The 24,987-nt window shown below is 43.2% G+C and overlaps 1 long non-coding RNA gene across 1 annotated transcript in view; it reads left to right on the top strand.

Annotated features, from left to right (window-relative positions):
* The window catches only part of LOC311528552, a 97,653-nt gene that overhangs the window by 35,972 nt on the left and 36,694 nt on the right, over window positions 1–24,987 (top strand). The gene's annotated exons all lie outside the window — the stretch shown is intronic.

The following is a 24,987-nucleotide window of genomic DNA, read 5'->3' as shown; positions in this document are numbered from 1 at the left end:
TTTCGTGAGCTACAGCTTATGCTCAAATAAATTGGTTAGTCTCTAAGGTGCCACAAGTACTCCTTTTCTATTTCCCCTTGTTTTTTCCTCCCCCCCCCCCCTCCTTGGACCTTCTTGTTAAGCCCTGGATTTGTGCTGGAAATGGCCCACCTTGATTATCATACACATTGTAAGGAGAGTGGTCACTTTAGATAAGCTATTACCAGCAGGAGAGTGGGTTTGTGTGTGGGGGGTGTGTGTGTGTGTGAGAGAACCTGGATTTGTGCTGGAAATGGCCCAACTTTATTAACATACACATTGTAAGAAGAGTGATCACTTTAGATAAGCTATTACCAGCAGGAGAGTGGGGTGGGAGGAGGTATTTTTTCACGCTTTGTGTGTATATAAAAAGATCTTCTACACTTTCCACAATATGCATCCGATGAAGTGAGCTGTAGCTCACAAAAGCTTATGCTCAAATAAATTGGTTAGTCTCTAAGGTGCCACAAGTACTCCTTTTCTTTTTGCAAATACAGACTAACACAGCTGTTACTCCGAAACCTTTATTTTTATTGTATGTGTATATAGTGCTTAGCACATTAGGGTCCCCGTCCCATTATCTCTAGGTGCTACCACAATAGAAATACTTAATGATATTATCTGACTGCCTGATTTCTGAGTACACTTCTGTTGCTAGCCATCTAGATACCAGCATTTGCACCTGCAATTAAGTGAGTCCACAGAATCAGAAGCTGTTTTTCAAAAGCAGCCTGTAGAGTGTGTTACCTTCCTTTTCCAAAATAGCTAGCAGCAGCTACAGCCGAGAGCACAGAGAGTGCTCTCATCACTCCCCAAATACAGGTTTGTGGTTGAAGGAAATCTTGTAGCTTTGTTTAGGTCTTACCAGAGTAAGATTTTTTTTATTTTTATTTTGGGGGGGGGCGGGGGGAGGGAGGAGGGAATCTTTTGTTCTAAAAGATGTCTGAACTGCGTCCATATGGGCGTAGTTCCATGCTTGTCTTAGTGCTGCTCCGATTGGCCTTTTGTAAGCCTAAAAAATTAAAATTACGTAAGCTAGAGATCTAAAATGAATTTTAATTATGTCTGTTTAAACATTATTATGCTAGGCAGTAATCAAGCTGGCATTGCAAAATATTAATACAGCAAGAGAATAAATGCTAAGTGAAAGCATTTATTGCTTTTCAAATGTTTATACCATTTAAAGAGGAAAAAAATGTGGAAAACTTCTTCTTGTGTCTAATGACTTTGCAGGCTCCAAAGTACACAAGGGAGCTGAATCCATTCCAAAGAAAAACCACAGGAATGCAAACATTTCACTAAATACAAAACAGTCCTGTTTTGACTTTCAAAAATTGTGTTATTGCAACATCCCTAAATTACCAAAAAGCTGGAAGTCTTCTATGTCCAAAAGTTGTGATGTGGGCCAAAGGAAATATTTTACTTAAAGTGTAGAGAAAAGCTAGTTATACTGTTTCAGCAAAGCCTAGGAGCATAATGTGATGTGTAAGCGGAAAAAAGAGCGACACATTTCCCCACAGTCCAGGAGCTAGAGGAGTAAATTCTGTCCTCAGTTATACCAGTGTAAGTCTGGAGTAACTCCATTGATTTCAGATTTCAGGCTCAGAATTTGGCCCTTTATATTACATAATTAGAAAAGCTTCAAGTACAGAAGTATCCAAAAAGAAATAGCCATATTGAACTCGAAAGCAAAAGATTAATTTCAGAGTGTATTAGGCCAGGTTTTGTACTGACTTATAGCCCATGCAAGTAGTTACTAGGTACCAGTGTCCTGCTAAGGAGCAGGATTATCAGTTCTCAGTAGTTGTTGGGTGAGTGTCATGCTATTAAAGTATGTTCAGCTCACTGAAAATCTTCTGTTATTCTGTTTCTTTCTTTTTTCTTTGGTTGAGCGTGTTGCCGCTCAGTATCCTGCTAGAGAGCTTTCGTAGGTTGAGTTTCTGTGAACTGGTATTAGCTGAAGACTTTATCTCATCATGACTATCATCATGACAAATCTTGAAGGGAAGTAACCTTCTTGAAGATTGAGTGCTGCCCAGATCAGTCTCTAGTTAGGTCCTTAAGATGATCTGCCTGGATATTCAATCAGTGTCCAGCATGGGTGACCTTATGCCACCAAAGCTTTTGGCACCCGTATAATCACCAAGCATATAGCAGCATTTTTTGGTCTTCCATTCTAGTATGTTAGTATCAAGAAAACTGCCAAAACCTCAGCAGTGCCGATGGAGATGATTTGCAGGTTCAGCTACGGATATTATTACTGATCTTTTCCTGCTACTTATAAGGAGCAGCTGATGAAGGTGATGAGACTTGAGCATGTCAGTCTGGTCCTTTTCAGTCTTCCTCAGCCTCCATGTTTCACTGCTGTACAGTAGAGTTGATATAACTGTAGTTCTGTTCATCTACAGCTTCACAGTAAACTTGATGTCCAACATATCCACAGAGGCCGCTGAAGGCCCCAGAATGTGGCAGCAGCTTCTGCTATACAAGCATCCACATCTTTCGACATTCTCCAGCACTTGTCTGTAACACTTCTCAAGCATAAGATGGGTGCATAATTAGTTGGAAGAGAGTAGTTATCAATGGTTAGCTGTCAGACTGGGAATATCTAGTGGGGTCCTACTGTGGTCTGCCCTGGGTCCAGTACTATTCAATATTTCCATTAATTATTTGGATAACGGAGTGGAGAGTATGCTTATAAAATTTGCTGATGGCAACAAGCTGGGAGACATTGTAAGCACTTTAGAGGACAAGATTAGAATTCAAACCAACCTTGACAAATTAGAAAATTGGTCTGAAATCAAGACAATGATATTCAATAAAGATAAGTGCAAAATACTTCACTCCGGAAGGAAAAATCAAATGCACAACTGCAAAATGGGGAATAACTGCTTAGGTGGTAGTACTACTGAAAAATTACTACTGACGGACCTGATAAGTCTTCAAATATGTTAATGGCTGTTACAACGTGGATTGTGATCACTTGTTCACCATGTCCAATAAAGGTAGGACAAGAAGTAATGGGCTTCATTTGCAGCAAGGGAGATTTAAGTTAGGTATTAGGAAAAACTTTCTAACTATAAAGACAGTTAAATACTGGAATAGCCTACCAAAGGATGTTGTGGAATCCCCATTGTCTAAACTGTTCTTACAAATCTCCAACAAACACCCACCCACCAGGGATGGCCTAGGTTTACTTGTTCTTGCCTCAGCACAGGAGGCTAGACTAGATGACCTCTTGAAGCCCTACATTTCTAAGGTTCAATTTGACAGTTGCCACCTGCTTGATATCCTGTCCAAACAAGTTAATACTGTGCTAGTTGTAATCTAAAACTGGACGCTGCTTGATGGTAATGACGAGGGACAGTTTATCTAGTTACATTTAAACTTTGGTTGAAAAAGTTTCCTAATACTTGCCTAATAGCAGTGGAGTGCCTGCCATTCTTCCCTATAGACTTCCTTTACTTTCCTGTACCAAAGCTAGCCTACTGCTGCCCAGTTTATTGTGGGATTATTAAACTATTGGGATACTCCAAAATACTTATCCCAGAGAACAGTCACTGCAGACGTGGCCTGTGCAGTCTCCTTTCACCACTTCTTTGTCCAGAAGCTACCTACCTGTACAAGTAGTGCAGCACACTACAGAGAGTGCAGTTGCAAGTCATTTTCATAGCAAAGCTTTTCAACCAAAACCTATTGAAATGCCACAGTGTTCAGATGGCTGCTCCTTTGTGGATTTCTATACCTTTGCCTTTAAGCTGAGGAGCATATCAAGGCATAGCTGACTACTACCAAAGCAACACCAACATGTATTAATATTTGACTTAACAGCTGTTTGCACACTGTTGCAAGCGGGGGAAGGATGTGAGACATGCAAAAAACCAACCAAGGGTCACAATAGCACAGAGGTGGGCAAACTATGGCCCACGTGACCCTCCTGCCCGGCTCCTGGCTGGGGAGGCTAGCCCCCGGCCCCTCCCCTGCTGTTCCCCCCTCCCCCGCAGCCTCAGCTCACCGCACCGCCGGCCCAATGCTCTGGGGTGCAGGGCTGCGAGCTCCTGGGGCAGCGCAGCTGCAGAGACCAGCCTGACCTGGTGCTCTGAGCTGCGCAGTGGCATGGCGCCACCAGCCACCGGTGCTTCAGGCAGCGCAGTAAGGGGGCAGGGAGCGGGGGGAGTTGGATAGAGGGCAGGGGAGTTTGGAGGGGTGGTCAGGGGGTGGGGATGTGGATAGGGGTCAGGGTGGTCAGGGGGTGGGGAATAGGGGGGTTGAATGGGGGCTGGGGTCCTGGGGGTGCAGTCAGGAATGAGAGGAGGGGTTGGATGGGGCAGCAGGGGGTAGTCAGGGGTGGGGAGTCAGGGCGGGGTGGATGGGGCAGGAGTCCTGGGGGGGCCATCAGGGGACAGGGAACGGGGGGGTTGGATGGGGTAGGAGTCCCAGGGGGACATCAGTGGGTGAGAAGCGGGGGGGGGTCAGATAGGGGTTGGGGGCCGGGCCAAACCTGATTGTTTGGGGAGGCACAGCCTCCCCTAACCGGCCCTCCATACAATTTTGGAAACCCGATGTGGCTCTCAGGCCAAAAAGTTTGCCTGCCCCTGCATTGCCTGTTACTATATATCCATTCTACTAGGACATGGACAGAATCCTCAGTAAAGATCCAACCTGGCAGTAGATAATGCCAGAGCTCATCGGAGAGCCTTGTCTGGGTGAAGAAGAGAGCTAGAAGGAGGAAGATGAGAATGAGATCGACCTTACCAGCCAGGAACTGTTTGCCGAGGTGGCAATAGAAGCTCCAGAGGATTATCTGACTTTGCCAGAGGCAGAATACACAAGTGATGCAAAGCAAAACTGCAACTACTATCCTTAAACGTTTGCAGGATGACCATGCTCAGCAGTTAAGCAATCAGTGTAAATCGCTCCAACTGATTTCTTGAATGTAGACAAGAGCTACAGGGTTGGTGAGCTGGAAGACAAGGCTCAGAGGGGAGGAAGGAGGCGGCATGTACCATAATACACTCAGATTTGCCTTACACTTCTCTCACCAACACCATGGCTGAAACAACATGCTATTTAGAGGGTACCCTAACAGTATATACCAGTTTATATTGTCAGTTTGCTAGCTACAGGCAGTTTGTTTGGCAAATGGAGTCTGACCGGGAATTGCTCAGCTGTATTAATTAATGGCAGACACACACACACATACATACGAGTTATATATGCCAACTATTCCCTTTTCACTGGGACTGTGCTTTTTTTTTTTTGCTTTTTTTTTTTAAACAGCGCTGGTGTTTGTTTCCCCAGCCAAACTGCTGGATGGATCTGTTTTTTGTGTGTTTTAATGTTTTTCATCATTATATGTTGCTGTGGGTGGGGGAGGTAGGAAGCTGATGACTTAATGCTCTCTCTTTTCTTCGTGACATAGCCGCTCTCATCCATTACAGAGTGGATCTAAAAACTGACTGAGACAGAGAAGGGAGGAGCTGTCAGTAACTGGCCTCCTACTTCTCTGCAGGTGTCCTGGTGTTGCAGTCATGTGTATATGTGAAAGTTACCACAAGGAGGAAATGGAGGGAATAGAGTGCCCATCTACCCCTGAAAAGCTGTACTGTCCCTGTTACAAAAATCAGTTTTGTGCCAGTTTTTGTAAATGTGTAACAGCTAGAAGAAGGAGCCATTGGCCAGATGAGAGAGAGAAATTATTGACACTTGCTGTTAGTCAATTGATCTCCCATGACTAGGCCTGCTACATATTGATCCTCTGCCAGATGTTCTGAACAACCCTCTCTAATCAAGCCCTTTACACAACTCATTCCCCCTTTGGACAGAGTCAGATATGTGTGGTGTCAGGTGAGTTCTGTAGGGCAGGAGAGAGAAGTGGGCACCTTTTTTCCCCCTCACCCTTCCAGGCACACCTTTTTGAGGCCCATAATAGAATCATAGACTATTAGGGTTGGAAGAGACCTCAGGAGGTCATCTAGTCCAATCCCCTGCTCAAAGCAGGACCAACACCCACTAAATCATGCGAGCCAGGGCTTTGTCAAGCTGGGCCTTAAAAACCTCTAAGGATGGAGATTCCACCACCTTCCTAGGTAACCCATTCCAGTGCTTCACCACCCTCTTAGTGAAATAGTCCTTCCTAATATCCAACCTAGACCTCCCCCACTGCAACTTGAGACCATTGCTTCTTGTTCTGTCATCTGCCACCACTGAGAACAGCCTAGCTCCATCCTTTTTGGAACCCCCCTTCAGGTAGTTGAAGGCTGCTATCAAATACCCCCTCACTCTTCTCTTCTGCAGACTAAATAACCCCAGTTCCCTCAGCTTCTCCTCGTAAGTTATGTGCCCCAGCCCCCTAATCATCTTCATTGCCCTCCGCTGGACTCTCTCCAATTTGTCCAGATCCCTTCTGTAGTGGGGGGGGGACCAAAACTGGACGCAATACCCCAGGTGTGGCCTCACCAGTGCCGAATAGAGGGGAATAATCACTTCCCTCGATCTGCTGGCAATGCTCCTACTAATAAAGCCCAGTATGCTGTTGGCCTTCTTGGCAACGAGGGCACACTGCTGACTCATATCCAGCTTCTTGTCCACTGTAATCCCCAGGTCCTTTTCTGCAGAACTGCTGCTCAACCAGTCAGTCCCCAGCCTGAAGCAGTACCTGGGATTCTTCCTTCCTAAGTACAGGACTCTGCACTTGTCCTTGTTGAACCTCATCAGATTTCTTTTGGCCCAATCCTCCAATTTGTCTAGGTCACTCTGGACCCTATGCCTACCCTTCAGCATATCTACCTCTCCCCTCAGTTTAGTGTAATCTGCAAACTTGCTGAGGGTCCAATTAATCCCATCAGCCAAATCATTGATAAAGATGTTGAACAAAACCAGCCCCAGGACCGGCCCCCTGGGGCACTCCGCTTGATACCAGCTGCCAGCTAGACATCGAGCCATTGATCACTACCCATTGAGCCTGACAATCTAGCCAGCTTTCTATCCACCTTATAGTCCATTCATCCAATCCATACTTTTTTAACTTACTGGCAAGAATACTGTGGGAGAACATATCAAAAGCTTTGCTAAAGTCAAGATATGTCACATCCACTGCTTTCCCCATATCCACAGAGTCAGTTATCTCATCATAGAAGGCAATCAGGTTGGTCAGGCATGACTTGCCCTTGGTGAATCCATGTTTACTGTTCTTGATCACTTTCCTCTCCTCCAAGTGCTTCAAAATGGATTCCTTGAGGACCTGCTCCATGATTTTGCCGGGGACTGAAGTGAGGCTGACCGGTCTGTAGTTCCCCAGATTCTCTTTCTTCCCTTTTTTAAATATAGGCACTATATTTGCCTTTTTCCAATCATCCAGGACCTCCCCTAATCGCCACAGATTTTCAAAGATAATGGCCAATGGCTCTGCAATTACATCAGCTAACGCCCTCAGCACCCTTGGATGCATTAGATCTGGACCCATGGACTTGTGCATGTCCAGCTTTTCTAAATAGTCCTTAACCTGTTCTTTCACCACTGAGGGCTGCTCACCTCCTCCCCATACTCTGTTGCCCAGGAGCTGACCTTGTCCTAAGTAATCTATTTACATTACAGAGATATTAAAAGGGAGCTTAATCATGGTTTGTAAGTACCTATATGGGGAGAAGAACTGATAGAAGAGGGTTCTTTAAGTTAGCAGACAAAAGTGTAAGATCCAATGGCTGAAAGGTGAAGCTTGAGAAATTCAGAATAGAAATCAAGTGAAAATTTGACAAGTGAGGGTAATTGACCATAGTAATAATGTAGATAGGAATATTATACTTGGAGTTTTTAAATCAGGACTGATGTCTTTCTAAAATATACACTGTAGTTCAAACAGAAGTAGCTTGATGCAGGAATTACTAGGTGAAATTCTGTGGTCTGTGTTATGCAGGATCAGACTAGTGATCATAATGGTCCTTTCCAGCCTCAGAGTCTGTGAACATCTCCTCCTAAGACAGGTGTCCTGGTTTTTCCACTTTGAAAATCTGAGCACTCAGCAGGGGAGGAGGAGGAGAGAGATGTGAGGATTGCCCAGTTCTCCCCAGGCTCTGAGCCTCCATCTCATGATGTCATGGAAGGAAGAGGGGAGACAGAACAAAGGTAAAGAGAGAAATAAAGGAGAGTTTGAGAGAGGGGAGAAGCCCCAAGTCTTCCCAGTTCCAAAAGGGAGAATTCCCAAACTCCCACTCTGAGAAAACAACAGATACCTCCTAAAAATACTACTGTATGGAACAGACCTGCCCCATGTGTCTATACAAGCTGGTAGAGGTCATTAGGCTTCCCCTAGATAGAAAACCATAGCCATAAGGGAGTCTGTTAGGGGAGGGAGGATCACCGAGTCTTGTGAGAAAGGGCCTCCCTGTGGTCAGATAAGCATACAAACACCAGCCTAAGGCTCCCCACTAGTTTTTCCTGGCTGTTCTCCTACTCTAATAACTGCTTATTTCCAGGTCTGCTCTCCCTAAATAAAGTCTCTCTTCTGACTCAGTGCAGGCTAGCCTTATCACTACCAGCAGGCCTGGTTCTTAGTGACATATTCTCCTGCCAGGTGACCTTGTATTCATTGCCTCCAACCTGGGGAGATGGACTAATCCTGTCACAGAAAATGTTGAGTTCCAGCTCCCCTAAAGGGGTAGCTCACCCTGTGACAGATCCTAACAGCATATCACAAAAAATAAACATACAGCAGGACAGAGGGACATTTTGTATATGATTTTCATTTTAAAAATGGGTTTCTTATTAAAGATATCTTGTGCAATCCATTGGATATGGAAAGTAAATCACAGAAGAACAAGGAATAAAACAGTACAATATGTAGGAATTTAGATGACACCACAAACCACTGCAGCTCTTGTAGATTTACCATAATGTCGTTGATATATGTATATAAATAGCTCACTTATACGTGTATCATATTCTCTCTTTCCATACTTCAGAATGTTAGAAAGCTACCTAAAACTGCATTACTAGAAAAATTGTTTGAATATATAATAATGTCTTAAAGAACAGGGCTTTTGATTATCTTGGTCTAATTTACTGAATTTTAGAATCAAAATATTTTTCTGGCTATAGTTTCCATCTTGGTGTAAAAGATACAGACTATGTCCCTCAAACCTCATGCTAACAATTTTTAGTAATTTAGATCAATAATTTGAGGTCAAACCCATTTTGATAAAGATAGACTGTATAGCCTGTATGCAAAATACAGTGAAAGACAGAGACTTCAATTTGTTCCCTTTACAGATTTGTTGCTTTGAAATGGAACGATGGCAAGTTTTCTGAACCATCAACTGTTATTCTTTCATAGAATCATAGAACTGGAAGGGAGCTTGAGAGGTCATCTAGTCCAGTCCCCTGCACTTGTGGCAGGACTAATTATCTAGACCACTCCTGACAGGTGTTTGTCTAACCTGCTCTTAAAAATCTCCCATGATGGAGATTCCACAACCTCCCTAGGCAATTTATTCCAGTGCTTAACCAGCCTGACAGGAAGTTTTTTCTAATGTCCAACCTAAAGCTCCCTTGTTGCAATTTAAGCCCATTGCTTCTTGTCCTATCCTCAGAGGTTAAGAAAAACAATTTTTCTTCCTCCTCCTCATAACAACCTTTTACATAGTTGAAGACTGTTATCATGTCCCCTCTCAGTCTTTTCTTTTCCAGACCAAACAAACCCAATTTTTTCAGGTTTCAGAGTAACAGCCGTGTTAGTCTGTATTCGCAAAAAGAAAAGGAGTACTTGTGGCACCTTAGAGACTAACCAATTTATTTGAGCATGAGCTTTCGTGGGATGAGCTCACGAAAGCTCATGCTCAAATAAATTGGTTAGTCTCTAAGGTGCCACAAGTACTCCTTTTCTTTTTGCCAATTTTTTCAGTCTTCCCTCATAGATCATGTTTTCTAGACTTTTAATCATTTTTATTGCTGCTCTTCTCTGGACTCTCTCCAATTTGTCCACATCCTTCCTGAAATGTGGTGCCCAGAACTGGACACAATACTCCAGTTGAGGCCTAATCAGAGCAGAGTAGAGCAGAAGAATTACTTCTCGTTTCTTGCTTACCACACTCCTGCTAATACATCCCACATCATCCAGAATGATGTTCGCTTTTTTTTGCAACAACATTACACTGTTGACTCATGTTTAGTTTGTGGTTCACTATGACCCCCAGATCCCTTTCTGCAGTGCTCCTTCCTAGGCAGTCATTTCCCATTTTGAATGTGTGCAACTGATTGTTCCTTCCTAAGTGGAGTACTTTGCATTTGTCCTTATTGAATTTCATTCTATTTACTTCAGACCATTTCTCCAGTTTGTCCAGATCATTTTGAATTTTAATCCTATCCTCCAGAGCACTTGCAACCCCTCCCAGCTTGGTATTGTCCACAAACTTTATAAGTATACTCTCTATGCCATTATCTAAATCATTGATGAAGATATTGAACAGACCCAGACCCAGAACTGATCCCTGTGGGACCCCACTCATTATGCCCTTCCAGCATGACTGTGAACCACTGATAACTACTCTCTGGGAATGGTTTTCCAGCCATTTTTGCACCCATCTTACAGTAGCTCCATCTAGGTTGCATTTCCCTAGTTTGTTTATGAGACGGTCTTGCGGGACAGTATCAAAAGCTTTACTAAAATCAAGATATACCACGTCTAGCACTTCCCCCCCATCCACAATGCTTGTTACCTTGTCAAAGAAAGCTATCAGGTTGGTTTGACAAGATTTCTTTTTGACAAATACATGCTGACTGTTACTTATCACCTTATTATCTTCTAGATGTTTGCAAATTGATTGCTTAATTATTTGCTCCATTATCTTTTTGGGTACAGAAGTTAAGCTGACTGGTCTGTAATTCCCCGGGTTGTCCTTATTTCCCTTTTTATAGATGGGCACTATATTTACCCTTTTCCAGTCTTCTGGAATCTCTCCCGTCTTCCATGACTTCTCAAAGATAATCGCTAATGGCTCAGATATCTCCTCAGTCAGCTCCTTGAGTATTCTAGGATGTATTTCATCAGGCCCTGGTGACTGGAAGACATCTAATTTGTCCAAGTAATTTTTAATTTGGTCTTTCCCTATTTTAGCCTTCTCTGATCCTACCTCATTTTCACTGGCATTCACTTTGTTAGACGTCCAATCACCACCAACCTTCTTGGTGAAAACTGAAACAAAGAAATCATTAAGCATCTCTGCCATTTCCACATTTTCTGTTATTGTTTCCCACCCCCGTTATTGGTAACGGGCCTACTCTGTCCTTGGTCTTCCTCTTGCTTCTAATGTATTTGTAGAATGTTTTCTTGTTACCCTTTGAATGCACATTACCTTGTTTTTTTTTAAATCACTAGAATATTTGAAAGTTTTTAGTGACTAGAAATCTTAGGAGAAAAGTGGAACAGTTTAAGAGGATATTTTTGGTTCCCCTCCCCCATGTCTGCCTGTTGCACTTATGTGAAAGATACCTGCTGATTTGTCTTTTCATTCTACTGTGTGACGGATGCCAAGATTTACGTGATTGCTGTGGGGAGCAACTGGATTTAGCATGAGGAAGAATAACTACTTTACCCCTAGGGAGAGACAAAAAGGAAATGAGAGAGTGAGGCACATAGGCAATATTATCTGGAGCTATATTTCTGTTCAATTATTTTATTCAGCCTCTATTTTGGATTCTACTGCAACTAATAAAAGTCAGGACAGCTGTTGGCCTGGAGCCAAGGTCTGAGATTAGTGAAGAAACTGTGTATTTTAGCATAACTCCATTTGTACCAGTTGCCAATCCATAATGGAAGTGACATAGTGTTTTTATTTAAAGCCAACCATGTTGCATTGTGTAATGTATGTATAAATAAGAAAGACTGCCACTAGAATTTGCCAGATGGAGTTTTGGCTTGCATGCGGGGTTCTTCCTCTAAGAGAAAAGAGTCACTGTAGAACTGTGCATCATTACAGTCATTTTAGCAATTTGTTGTTGTGCATATGGTCTTTTTTGTGTTTTCAGATTTTGGATAACATGCTCTGAATGATAAAATAGAGGAAAAAACATTTTTCCTTATAATCCAGACCTGTATGATGTTTAATCATCTACAGTTAGCCTTCAGGCTATTGTTTGTGGCTTACCTTATAGTACCTATGGAAAATATAAAGAATATTGAGATGCAGAAATATGTTTACAGTGCAGTGTTCCTCAGTGTGAGGATCTTCTTGGGTGAGGAGAGGCTACAAAACGAGGAAAACAGATGGAGTGACCACAGGTGAGTTTGAATGATGTGTGAGTTTAGCATTGAGGGGGAGTAGACTTCTAAATGTAATTGTTCATAGATGATTAAACTAAATAATTAGAAGTTCTTCCCTAAGTGATTAAATAGAGCACATAAAAACTTTAACTATATTCAGAGTTTAAATGCAGTCTAACTAAGGAGGTAGAACACCTATTGCACAGTGACCAGGGTGGGCATTAACCAGTTTAGTCTCAGAGTTTAAGACTAGAAGAGTCTCAAACTAATCTACTATGATTTTCTGTGTATCACAAGCTAACAACCAGAATTAGATTAAAGTATTACAGCCACAGTTGCCAACTTTCACGCGGTAAATAAGCACCCTGACTTTCACAATAAGCCAAAAATCAAGCTAATCCCATTTCAAAACAAGGTCAAAACAAGCCAATCCCTAAGAACCCCAACACTCTATGTGACTAGATCTCCCCTAGCGTGCAGGCTGGGACTGTGGTGGGCCCACTGTGCACCCCTGATTCTCTCCCCGCCCCGGCCCCTGCTTGCCCCTTGCCAGTAACCAGTCAAAAAAAAAAAAAAAAAAAAAAGCAACAACCTACAGGCCAAACAAGCTACAAGCCAAAAACTAGCCAACAAGCAACTCACAAGCCAATCAAGCCAAAAACAAGCCCAATTTCTGCTTTTTTTTCATGGGTTTGGCATGTTTGATTAGAGCCCTGAGATGAAACTATTATGAGCCACAGGCAGAGAACAGGAGGAACTGAGGTGCACCTATGCCCAATGCCCTTGCAATAGGAGGGAATTGATTTAGTAAAATTTACCCAGATGATTCTAGCAAGTGATCCACCCTCAGTGCTGCAGAATAATGGAGGAAGAAGAAAGAACACAAAAACAAAAACCCCAGTGTCCAGGCCAACCTGACCTGGGGGAAAATTCCTTACCAGTCTCGAATAGGCAGTCAGTTGCATCTTTGAGCACATGAGCAACACCTCTCAGCCAAGCACCTGAGAGAGAATTCTCAATGCATCACTTCTCTCCGTCCAGTGTCACATCTCCAGCCATAGCCATTTCTGATGCTTCAAAGAAAGGAGGAAGCCCCTGCTCCCCCCAAAACAAAAACAAAATCACCCCCAAACATAGAGAACATCAAGGGGAACAAATTTCTGTCCTGACTCCTGCAGATGACTGGCTTCATAGAATATCAGGGTTGGAAGGGACCTCAGGCGGTCATCTAGTCCAACCCCCTGCTTAAAGCAGGACCAATCCCCAGTTTTTGCCCCAGATCCCTAAATGGCCCCTTCAAGGATTGAACTCACAACCTTGCGTTTAGCAGGCCAATGCTCAAACCACTGAGCTGTCCCTCCTCCCCTTCATATAACTATTTGGTTTTTTATGCCCAAGTGGTGTACGTATGTGTCTGATGCAAACAGCTCATGGCAAAAGGTTAACAGCAGGGTGCCTCAAGGCTCTTTATTAGTTCTGGTATTGTGCAATATATTTATTAATGATCTGGAAATGGAGATAAGCGATGAAATAATAGAATTTGAAGGTGACACAAAGTTAACTAGGTTAGTCAGGACCAGAGAGGACTGTGAGAAATTTCAGAGGAACATAATCAGTTTAGGTGAATGAGTAACACAAGGCAGATTAAGTTCAATGTTGATAAGTACAAAGTAATGTACATTGGGTGGAAGAATTTGAACTACAGGTGTACTCACGTACCTACAGGGTTGTAAATTAACCGTATCAACTCAGGAAAGGGATAGGGCATGACTGCAGACAACTCAGTTTAGATCTCTGCTCAACGTGTGTAGCTGCACTCTGATAATGTCCTATGTTCCTTTTTTGGGTTTGGAACCTAAGCAAGGATTAGAAACTCTGAGAGGTTAAAACAGAGGAGATCACAGGGCTTTATCAGGATTATGGAGGACTCCTGAAGGGCAGGGAAGAACCCAAAACCAAATTCTGCTGTCAGTTACACACTTGCAACCTCATTGAGGGGCAAATTCTGCCTCACGTTTTGCAGAAACAGAAGACCCTATCTGCAGTGCAACTGGCATGGTTCCACTACATGGGATAGAGGACTCTCTGTAAGGGCTCCCTCTTTGCTGTGGCAGTAGGACTTGGGGTAGGGATATGATCAGTGAATCTGCCATTCTGTGCAACCACCAGCTGTATTTTCAATGCAGAAGGGTAACAGCCATAGAGACTAGAGCAGCTGAGAGTATCGCTGAGTACTACATCAGTTGTTGTAGTTGCGTTGGCCACTGCAGCTAGTTTTATAGGGACCTTCCAACCTCAACTTTCATAGAATACATAGACTGTGCATTGAGGGACAGGAGTTGGTTTTGACAGGATATTGGTAGGCCCTACAAAGGGAGTACTATCATATTGCTAGCTGCTGTACAGTTTAGATATGAAGAAAAACCGGCCAGAGGTGCGGTTGAATTGCAAAGACCAAAAGTGATATCTTACATGTTATACATTTTTACTCGACTTATGTGCCAGACCATCTTTTTTCATTAAACACGCTTGCCATTGCTTTAAAACTATATTGAAAGATGTCAATTAAAAGCACATTTTTAAAAAAGTTTATTTTTTGAAATTTGGTGTTTTCCTTAAAAACATAAGAAGACAGTTTGACAGAAGTGTGATTATGGATAGAGAGGCTTTTATTTCTGCATGATCTAAATATTAAGTACAGACAGAATAACTCAGTTCACGAGGGAACAATTTAACCAGACAGTATTGTAATTATATATTTTATTGCCCGTTGAGAATCCTACATTTGGGAGATAATCGTTTTTAAGTCCTGTCTACACTAGGAACTTGATCTATTCGACCAAGTCTCAATAACTGTGCATCCGATGAAGTGAGCTGTAGCTCACAAAAGCTTATGCTCAAATAAATTTGTTAGTCTCTGAGGTGCCACAAGTACTCCTTTTTGCGAATACAGACTAACATGGCTGCTGTTATACCAATAAAATAAAAACCAGCAGGATCTTTATTAAAGGGGAAAAGGCAAAATACCACATTTATTGTGAATATAGAAAGAATCATAGTAAGCAGTTAGTTATAGCTATAACATTCCATTCAATCTCATATTTATTCATACATTCATTCATACACACACACACAGAGGTTCTGCAAGGTTGTTATCATAGTTAGACACTGCTCTAAACAGCCTAAGACTCCAGTGTCCATTGGCTGGACACTGAAATTGTGGAAAAGCAGCATCACTTGCCCCATAACCTCAGCCGTGCAGAACACAATGCCATCCGCAGTCTCAGAAACAACTCTGACATCATAATCAAAAAGGCTGACAAAGGAGGTGCTGTTGTCATCATGAATAGGTCGGAATATGAACAAGAGGCTGCTCAGCAGCTCTCCAGCACCACTTTCTACAAGCCATTACCCTCTGATCCCACTGAGGGTTACCAAAAGAAACTACAGCATTTGCTCAAGAAACTCCCTGAAAAAGCACAAGCATAAATCTGCACAGACACACCCCTGGAACCCTGACCTGGGGTATTCTATCTGCTACCCAAGATCCATAAACCTGGAAATCCTGGGCACCCCATCATCTCAGGATTGGCACCCTGACAGCAGGATTGTCTGGCTATGTAGACTCCCTCCTCAGGCCCTACGCTACCAGCACTCCCAGCTATCTTCGAGACACCACTGACTTCCTGAGGAAACTACAATCCATCGGTGATCTTCCTGATAACACCATCCTGGCCACTATGGATGTAGAAGCCCTCTACACCAACATTCCACATAAAGATGGACTACAAGCCATCAGGAACAGTATCGCTGATAATGTCACGGCAAACCTGGTGGCTGAACGTTGTGACTTTGTCCTCACCCATAGCTATTTCACATTTGGGGACAATGTATACCTTCAAATCAGCGGCACTGCTATGGGTACCCGCATAGCCCCACAGTATGCCAACATTTTTATGGCTGACTTAGAACAACGCTTCCTCAGCTCTCATCCCCTAACGCCCCTACTCTGCTTGCGCTATATTGATGACATCTTCATCATCTGGACCCATGGAAAAGAAGCCCTTGAGGAATTCCACCATGATTTCAACAATTTCCATCCCACCATCAACCTCAGCCTGGACCAGTCCACACAAGAGATCCACTTCCTGGACACTACAGTGCTAATAAGCGATGGTCACATAAACACCACCCTATACCGGAAACCTACTGACTGCTATTCCTACCTACATGCCTCCAGCTTTCATCCAGACCACACCACACGATCCATTGTCTACAGCCAAGCTGTACAATACAACCACATTTGCTCCAACCCCTCAGATAGAGACAAACATCTATAAGATCTCTATCAAGCATTCTTACAACTACAATACCCACCTGCGGAAGTGAAGAAACAGATTGACAGAGCCAGAAGAGTACCCAGAAGTCACCTACTACAGGAGAGGCCCAACAAAGAAAATAAGAGAACGCCACTAGCCGTCACCTTCAGCCCCCAACTAAAACCTCTCCAACGCATTATCAAGGATCTACAACCTTTCCTGAAGGACGACCCATCACTCTCACAAATCTTGGGAGACAGGCCAGTCCTTGCCTACAGACAGCCCCCCAACCTGAAGCAAATACTCACCAGCAACCACACACCACACAACAGAACCACTAACCCAGGAACCTATCCTTGCAACAAAGCCTGTTGCCAACTGTGCCCATAAATCTATTCAGGGGGCACCATCATAGGGCCTAATCACATCAGCCACACTATCAGAGGCTCATTCACCTGCACATCTACCAATGTGATATATGCCATCATGTGCCAGCAATGCCCGTCTGCCATGTACATTGGTCAAACTGGACAGTCTCTATGTAAAAGAATAAATGGACATAAATCAGATATCAAGAATTATAACATTCATAAACCAGTCGGAGAACACTTCAATCTCTCTGATCACTCGATTTCTGATCTCAAATGACTATCCTTCAACAAAAAAACTTCGAAAACAGACTCCAACGAGAGACTGCTGAATTGGAATTAATTTGCAAATTGGATACAGTTAACTTAGGCTTGAATAGAGACTGGGAGTGGTTGAGTCATTATACTAAGTGAAACTATTTCCCCTTGTTTATTCCTCCCCCTCCCGAAACCCCACTGTACCTCAGACGTTCTTGTTAACTCCTGGAAATGTGCAGGAAATGGCCCACCTTGATTATCACTTCAAAAGGTTTTCTCTCCCCCCACCCCACTCTCCTGCTGGTAATAGCTCATCTTAAGTGATCACTCTCCTTACAATGTATATTTTTTCATGGTCTGTGTGTATATAAAATTTCCTCACTGTACTTTCCACTTTATGCATCCGATGAAGTGAGCTATAGCTCACGAAAGCTTATGCTCAAATAAATTGGTTAGTCTCTAAGGTGCCACAAGTACTCCTTTTCTTTTTGCGAATACAGACTAACACGGCTGCTACTCTGAAACCTATCTTAAAAGGGATACAATCAACTTTCACCAGAGTTTTGATTACTTTTAACTTCTGCTTCCAAAACACACAGCAATCTGAAAAAGAGAACCCAACCTATTATGGCTCCCTTTGGAGCCCTAATCGAATTTTAATTAAGTAGCATGGTATGTTTGCATTTCTTTTGCCCCTTCTACAATGTACCCTGCACATGTTCTGGGGCAAATGCACATTCCTTCCATAGTTTAACTTCTATAACATTATCCATATCAATTTTTACATAAGGTGTCATTATTTCTTTTTTTTTTTTTTTGCTTACAGAGTTTTCATGTACCTTTATCAAAGTGACAGTCTGATTACTCAGAGTCATTTTAAGGCTCAGTGTTTCTAACATTGCTTCTTTTTGTTTTGTGCACCTCACCCCTGCTGTTGCTTCAGAGGGGCACTGTCTTTTTTAATTTTTTTTTTTACTACAGTTCTCATCTGCCATTTTGTTACAAAAACAAACAAAAATCAAACAAACAAAAAGAATCCAGAAATTTTTTTTCTCCTGATTTGGACAGCCCTGCTGCAGCCACAACTTAAAAACATTTTAAATTTTGTAAAGCATTGAGTTATCTTTTAAGGGTTAAATGCCAAATCCCAAAGCCAAACAACACTAATTACCTGTGTCTAGCCAAAAGGTCTGTCAGTTTTGCAACTTTGAATTAAAAAGTCAAATGGATATTTAGTGGCATTATTTAAAACAAAACCAAAACCAATTGGTCCTTAGAACTTTACATATTTACACACACACAGATAGATACATACACATTTTCTTTTCCTTAACATCCCTTCCACACTGCTCTGTTTTTTACATCTTACATTCCCTTTATACATTTGAGGCAGTTAAGTTCCAATAGAACCCTCTTATGTTCTTTTAGCAAATATGACTAAATTGTCCAGTCAAATTATTTTAATTAGATAGTTTATTTTTGCCTGGCTAATTTACAGACATTCCTTTGGAAAAGGGCCCATTTTTCCTTCAGAATGGCTGCAAAGAAACCAAGAATGCTCTTTCTCTAACACTTTTCCTTTTTAACATTTTCAAAAAGTTTAGCTGCTTTAATTCCTTCCAGCCTCTGCAGAGTTAACTTTTTTACTCTCTTTTCTCTTTGTAATTATGCCTGGGGGTGCCATACAGAGGACCTTCTCCCCCTTTACCTGCGTCCCTCCAGCCTCTGCAGAGTTAACTTTTTCACTCTTTTTGTATTCCTGGAGTGCCTCTTTCACTATTTTCAGCTGACTTTGGGTATTTGTAGCCAGCACCTTCCAATTGTCTGCTCCCTTTTCCGTTTGTGCCTTTTCCTCTTTACATGAAGACAAGCGGAGGGAAGAATCCTTACATGCCTCCCACAACAACCAAATTGCTGCTGCATCTCTTTTGGCAGCACTAGAAGGTTTGTATATGAGGATATACTGAGCCAATCTATCCTCTAGGTCCGAAATAGTGCAGACATCAGCTAGGGCTTGTTTAGTCCAAGGATTGTGCCCAAATTTTTGACGGATTTGTTTAAAAGGTGTAATTTCTTTAACGAAAGGTGAGGTTGGAGTTCCTTCTGACTCCATTCCTCCCTCTGGTACTGGCTTACCCTGTTTTCTTTTAAACATCTTAACATGGATATTTCAATCTCTTTGTCATTCCTGGTATTACTTAGCAAGTGACACAGCCTAGATTCTGAAATCATAGCTTAATCTATGCGTTTTTCCCCTGCTACCTTCCCGGAGGCCAGCAGGTCCCCTGCTACCTTCCCGGAGGCCAGCAGGTCCCCTGCTACCTTCCCGGAGGCCAGCAGGTCCCCTGCTACCTTCCCGGAGGCCAGCAGGTCCCCTGCTACCTTCCCGGAGGCCAGCAGGTCCCCTGCTACCTTCCCGGAGGCCAGCAGGTCCCCTGCTACCTTCCCGGAGGCCAGCAGGTCCCCTGCTACCTTCCCGGAGGCCAGCAGGTCCCCTGCTACCTTCCCGGAGGCCAGCAGGTCCCCTGCTACCTTCCCGGAGGCCAGCAGGTCCCCTGCTACCTTCCCGGAGGCCAGCAGGTCCCCTGCTACCTTCCCGGAGGCCAGCAGGTCCCCTGCTACCTTCCCGGAGGCCAGCAGGTCCCCTGCTACCTTCCCGGAGGCCAGCAGGTCCCCTGCTACCTTCCCGGAGGCCAGCAGGTCCCCTGCTACCTTCCCGGAGGCCAGCAGGTCTGGTTAACCTAATAGAAATGCCTAGCTCAATAGAGCTGGCGGTGTGCACACCAATATTTACAATAACTGAGGTTTTTTACCAATATTCCCCTTTTCGCAATTCTCCACCAAAATGTTAGGCTGGCACCTCCCTGATCATTCAGTTATTATCCACACCAAGCATCCATCCACATACATCCTATGTCTATTTTAATCACAATTGTTAACAAAGCAAGATGAATACAACAAAAGGGCGGGGAGTCTCTGGGTGCTGTTTCTGTTGTTACAGAGTATTGCTTTGAATCTCTCTCTGTGTGAGTAGTTGTTATTACAAAGAATTGCTTTGAGAACAGACTCTGTCTTAGAATGTACTAATGCAATTAGCAGCTTGCAAGTTTCACACATAGAGGGAGAGAAACAGTACCAAAAACCAAGAGACCTCCCAACACTGCTACTCTGAAACCTGTATCTACTTTGAACTTTTTGTAAAAATCTCTTCCCACAGCACTAGCATCAGTGCAGTTCCACCAGTAATAGCAATGGTGGGGGCACTAATGTAGACTGACCGTCAGCATTTTTAAATACAGTGTTGCCTAGGTCTGCGCAGAACCAATAGCCAGTCAATGCTAATGCTCCCACTCCTGCTGCCATCTGTGGCGCTGCCTGTGAACTAATGCAACAATGGAAAATGTTAACAAAAAGATCAGCATTAAAGCTGGGCATACCTGATACTCCAGGGCTGTATCTACGCTTGATTTCTCCCACCATTATGTTGTTGCCAGTTCAGATCCAGCAGTCACAGCATTAATGGGAGAGCTAGTATATACTGGGGTCAGGTGTCCACTGGTATTTTTACCACTTTGTCATCTAGACCTGCTCTAAACAGGTGTAAAACCACAAATATTCTGTCTATGCGAGTGCTCCCACTGTTGCTACCACCAGTGGATCTGTATTAGTGGTAATATAATGGTGGGAGATTAAAAAAGTCCTTCCAGTTTAGATACAGCCTCAGAGAACCAAGTATATCCAGTTTCAACACCCAGAACAAAAAGCAGCATCTATACGATCTTCAGAGTGATTTCTTGTGGTTAGAACTAACATAAGTAAGTAAATCAATTTATTTATGTCTGAATATCAGTGACATAGTAGCAGAACTTTTGGAAGCCTTCGTGATCCATTGCTAAATTCGAGCACATAGCAACTGACCTTCCACATGCCGTCCATCTGTTTCCTCATTGGTTGTCCCATGCACAAGGAACTGCATCGGAAAAAGAATGAAGATGCTTGTTGGAAATTTTAACAAATGAGCAATGAAGGCTGGCATCACTGGCAGAGCAGAAGTGGGAGTCGACATCTTGATAATGTCTAAGAGATGATAGGGAGGTGGTAGACCAGGAAGGGCCTTAAAAGTCAAGGTGAGTAGTTTGTGTTTGATGCATTGTAGGACAGCAGCCAGTGGAGAAATGCAGACGGGTGATGTGGGCAAAGCGACAAGCCGGGAACATTTTCTTTGCAGCAGTATTTTGAAAGGGTATATGAGTGACAACACTGCATTTCTGAAGGCCTGTGAGGAAGGGATTGCTGTAGTTGAGATGTGATAATGAGGGCCTGGATAAGACATTTAGTTATCTGGATGTTAGGGAAAGGCTGGATCTGAGGTCTGGTCTACACTATATGGCTAGGTCGACACATACACAGCAAGGTAAGGTGCCTTGTGTCTTCACTTAAATTTGGATCCTGCCAATGTAAGTGCTCCGCTACGCTGCCTTAATAACATCATCTCCCCAAGTGGCATAGACTCAGGGTTGACACAGTGGTAGTGTAGACATGGCATTACTTACATCGACAGTTACTGGCTTCCAGGAACTGCCCCACAATGACTCATGCTGACAGCTCTGGTCACCATTGTAAACTCTTTTGGAATCAGGTAGATAGGAAGCCACCCCCTCCTGTTTAAAGCCCTATGAATTTTTGAAATTCCTTTTCCTGGTTGCCCAGCTTGGCAAGCACACCTAGCAACTCCCCACTGTTGAGTGTAACTACCCAGCTGACCATGCCAGCTACACTGTGCAGACATGCTCCTGTCTGGATTACACAGGAGGTGGTGGATCTAGTGGGTCTGTGGGGGAGAAGAGGCTGTGAAGGCAAAGATCCAATTCAGCTATAGAAACGTGGACATCTATGAACAGATTGCTGTGGGGATGCAGGAGAAGGGCTACAACAGGGACCTGCTGCAGTTCCACTTGAAAGCTAAGGACTTCTGGCAGGCATACCAGAGGGCCGAAGAGACCAACAGTCGATCTGGTGGAGAGCTGCAGACCTGCCACTTTTACAAAGAGCTGCAAGCCATCCTCAGTAGGATCACCCCACCCCCCCAAGAGCACCGTTGATATTTCCAAGAAGCCTGAGTTACAGCCCCTGCATGAACAGCAAGGAGGAGGAGGTGGATGAGGAAGAGAAGGAGTATGGGGCACAGGTGACCAGGGGATCCAGCTGTGCAGTGAGCCAGGACTTGTTTGACTCCACTGTAGTCAGCCAGTCCTGACAGTCAAGCACGAGAGATGTTATGCAGGAAGAAGTGGTGAGATTTAGACATGGCCTGGACGTGAGGAACTAAAGAAAGGGCTGAATCAAAGATAACACCCTCCATAAGCGAGTGTGTGTTAATGGTCTGTGTGAACTGAGTGTTAAAATTGGTTTCAAAATTGCTTATGTAAACTTGGCATGCGCTTTGGTGTTTGTGGACTTTTTGCAGATGTGCCTAATGGTATGTTACCTTTTGAACTTCATTTAGCAGCCTTAACAATAATGTAACTTCATTTTTGTTGTTTAATATAACTTATGATTTTCTTCAACTCCCATAGAGGTCAAGGACAAAACTGCCTTTAAATTCAGTGAGACCTAGACCTGTCCCTTGGGGCTCATCTCTAATTGCTGACCATCTGAGTACCACTGTAGGTAAGGGTTGCAGGTCCTAGTCCTTATTGTATAAACTCGTTGGTACAGGGTCATTGTCTTTTTATATTATCTGCAAAGAGAGACACACGTGATGTTGTAAAAGCAGGAATCATTTGTGCAATTTTACTTGTTTTGTAAATATGCTGCATCAAGTTAGTGGATATCATCCAATTTATTTGAATAAAAACATTGTGTCAATAAATGGTCCCTAACATTTGAAGTTTCATAATATTAAGCACCAAACAAGGCAATGAACCTGCAAAAAGTTGTGCATTTGTTTACATTTACACACATGAGTAGTTTCATCAACTGTGGAACTACCCACAAAAGTATAATAGCTGTAAAACAATCACTGAAGCCAGATCTTACTATTATTGACTTCAGTAGTACTACGCATTTTCATTAAGTTAAGCCTTTGTGTAAGTCATTGCAGTATCAGGGCTTAATATTGTACTTTAAAATAACAGTGAACCATAAAAGCAAGGAAGTTCTTAGATAAGGGTGAAATATATCATAGATACTCCCAGGCTACCTGGATTTTTTTTTCTTTTTAGTGTGTCCTCTTGTGATTTGTTGTTGGAAGCAGTGAACAAAAATATTTTGGTCTTAAAAAATCCTCTCCAGTATAATTTGTACAGCCTCAAAGTTTCAGTATATTACATCTGTAGCTATTGAATATTAATACAAAAAGGGAAAATCCTGACTTACCTGTGAATTTTCATTTAGGGTTCTCCATGTCAGACAGCTTCATAGTGGGGCATTCCCAGTCTTCATGGCAACTGAAGACAGACTAGATCTGTGCTCTCACACTGCCTTTAGGACTACCATTCAGAAAGAACTCTCCAAAAGCAGAAAAATATTACCTTTATAAAAGTCCTATTCAACTCAAACCATTTGCAGCAGAGCTGGGATTTTCTGTAGGAACGCTCTCTTCCCTTTTCAAACTACTTAACAAGTGAGCAATAGTAGATAAAACCCTGGATATAATGCAGTCTTCTGAGGGAGGGTCACACTCTCTGACATGGAGGGTCTGAGAATGAAAATTCACAAGACAGAATCTTTCCTTTCTCAGTTCCCTCCATGTCAGACAGTCTTCATGATGAAACGTAGAAAGCAGTACATTATCCCTAGGGTGAGAGGAGAATTGAAAATGAATTTATGGATTACTGGGGCCCTTTGTTCTGTAACACCCTTCAACCAAATGCTGTATCAGCAGGAGTGAGGATGTTCACGCTAAAGTATCAAAGTATGGAATACATTGTAGGCAGACGTGTCCCTAGCTGTTTTGCTGGCCCGGACTGAAAATGTTTTCAGTGCTCCCACCCAATGAGTAGCCAAGCAACCCCTCTGCTGGCTCACTCCTAGACCCGAGCTGTGCAGACCTCCTCAGATGGTGAGAGATCACCCTGCCCACAAAACTGCTGCTCTTTTCACGGATACAGAGTAATGAGAGGATTTGTACCTGAGGCTTTGACTCCTTCTGCTATATTCACCTGTAGGCTCTGTTCACATCTAACTTACGCATTTCCACAACCTTAGGATGTTTTGATTCAGTCAGTAGGGCAGCAATACCACTGCTACCATAGGAGGAAGATCATGGAGACTTTGGGGATGGAGGCCTATTAGTTCACAGAACTACCATGTTTGAAATTTTCCTGCTTGCTCTGAAAACTGTGGGAATAAGCTGTCCCATGCCTATAGCAGAGGGAGGGTATCTTTGGGGTGGGGGAAACACCTTCCCCTGTTTCCATTATTCTCACTGGCACATGGACAAGGTCTACACTGAGGCAGTTGAGCATGTGAGTGAGGTCCATGTTGAGACAGTTTAGCAGGCTACAGGGAAAACTGGCTCCTGCCAGGGTGTGGAAAATGGATACTGAGCCAGGTGAGCCAGGTGCATGGAATTGCTAAATGAAAGCTCATAACTCTCTCTGGAGAAATTTCTGCGGAGGAAACTCTTTTCTGCTATGCCTCTCCCAGGCAAGAAGATACCAAAAGATATTTTTTCACACCAGTCGACAGGATAATTTTGTTATACTCTGCAAGTTTAAGTCTGACCATACTTTCCTATTATTCATATAGGTGTGAATATGGGATA

The sequence above is a fragment of the Lepidochelys olivacea genome, assembly GCF_965140295.1.
Source record: "Lepidochelys olivacea isolate rLepOli2 genome assembly, chromosome: 11".
NCBI classification, from domain to species: Eukaryota; Metazoa; Chordata; order Testudines; family Cheloniidae; genus Lepidochelys; species Lepidochelys olivacea.
Note: the sequence above shows the minus strand (reverse complement) of the source record. Positions and strands in the feature narration are given on the sequence as shown.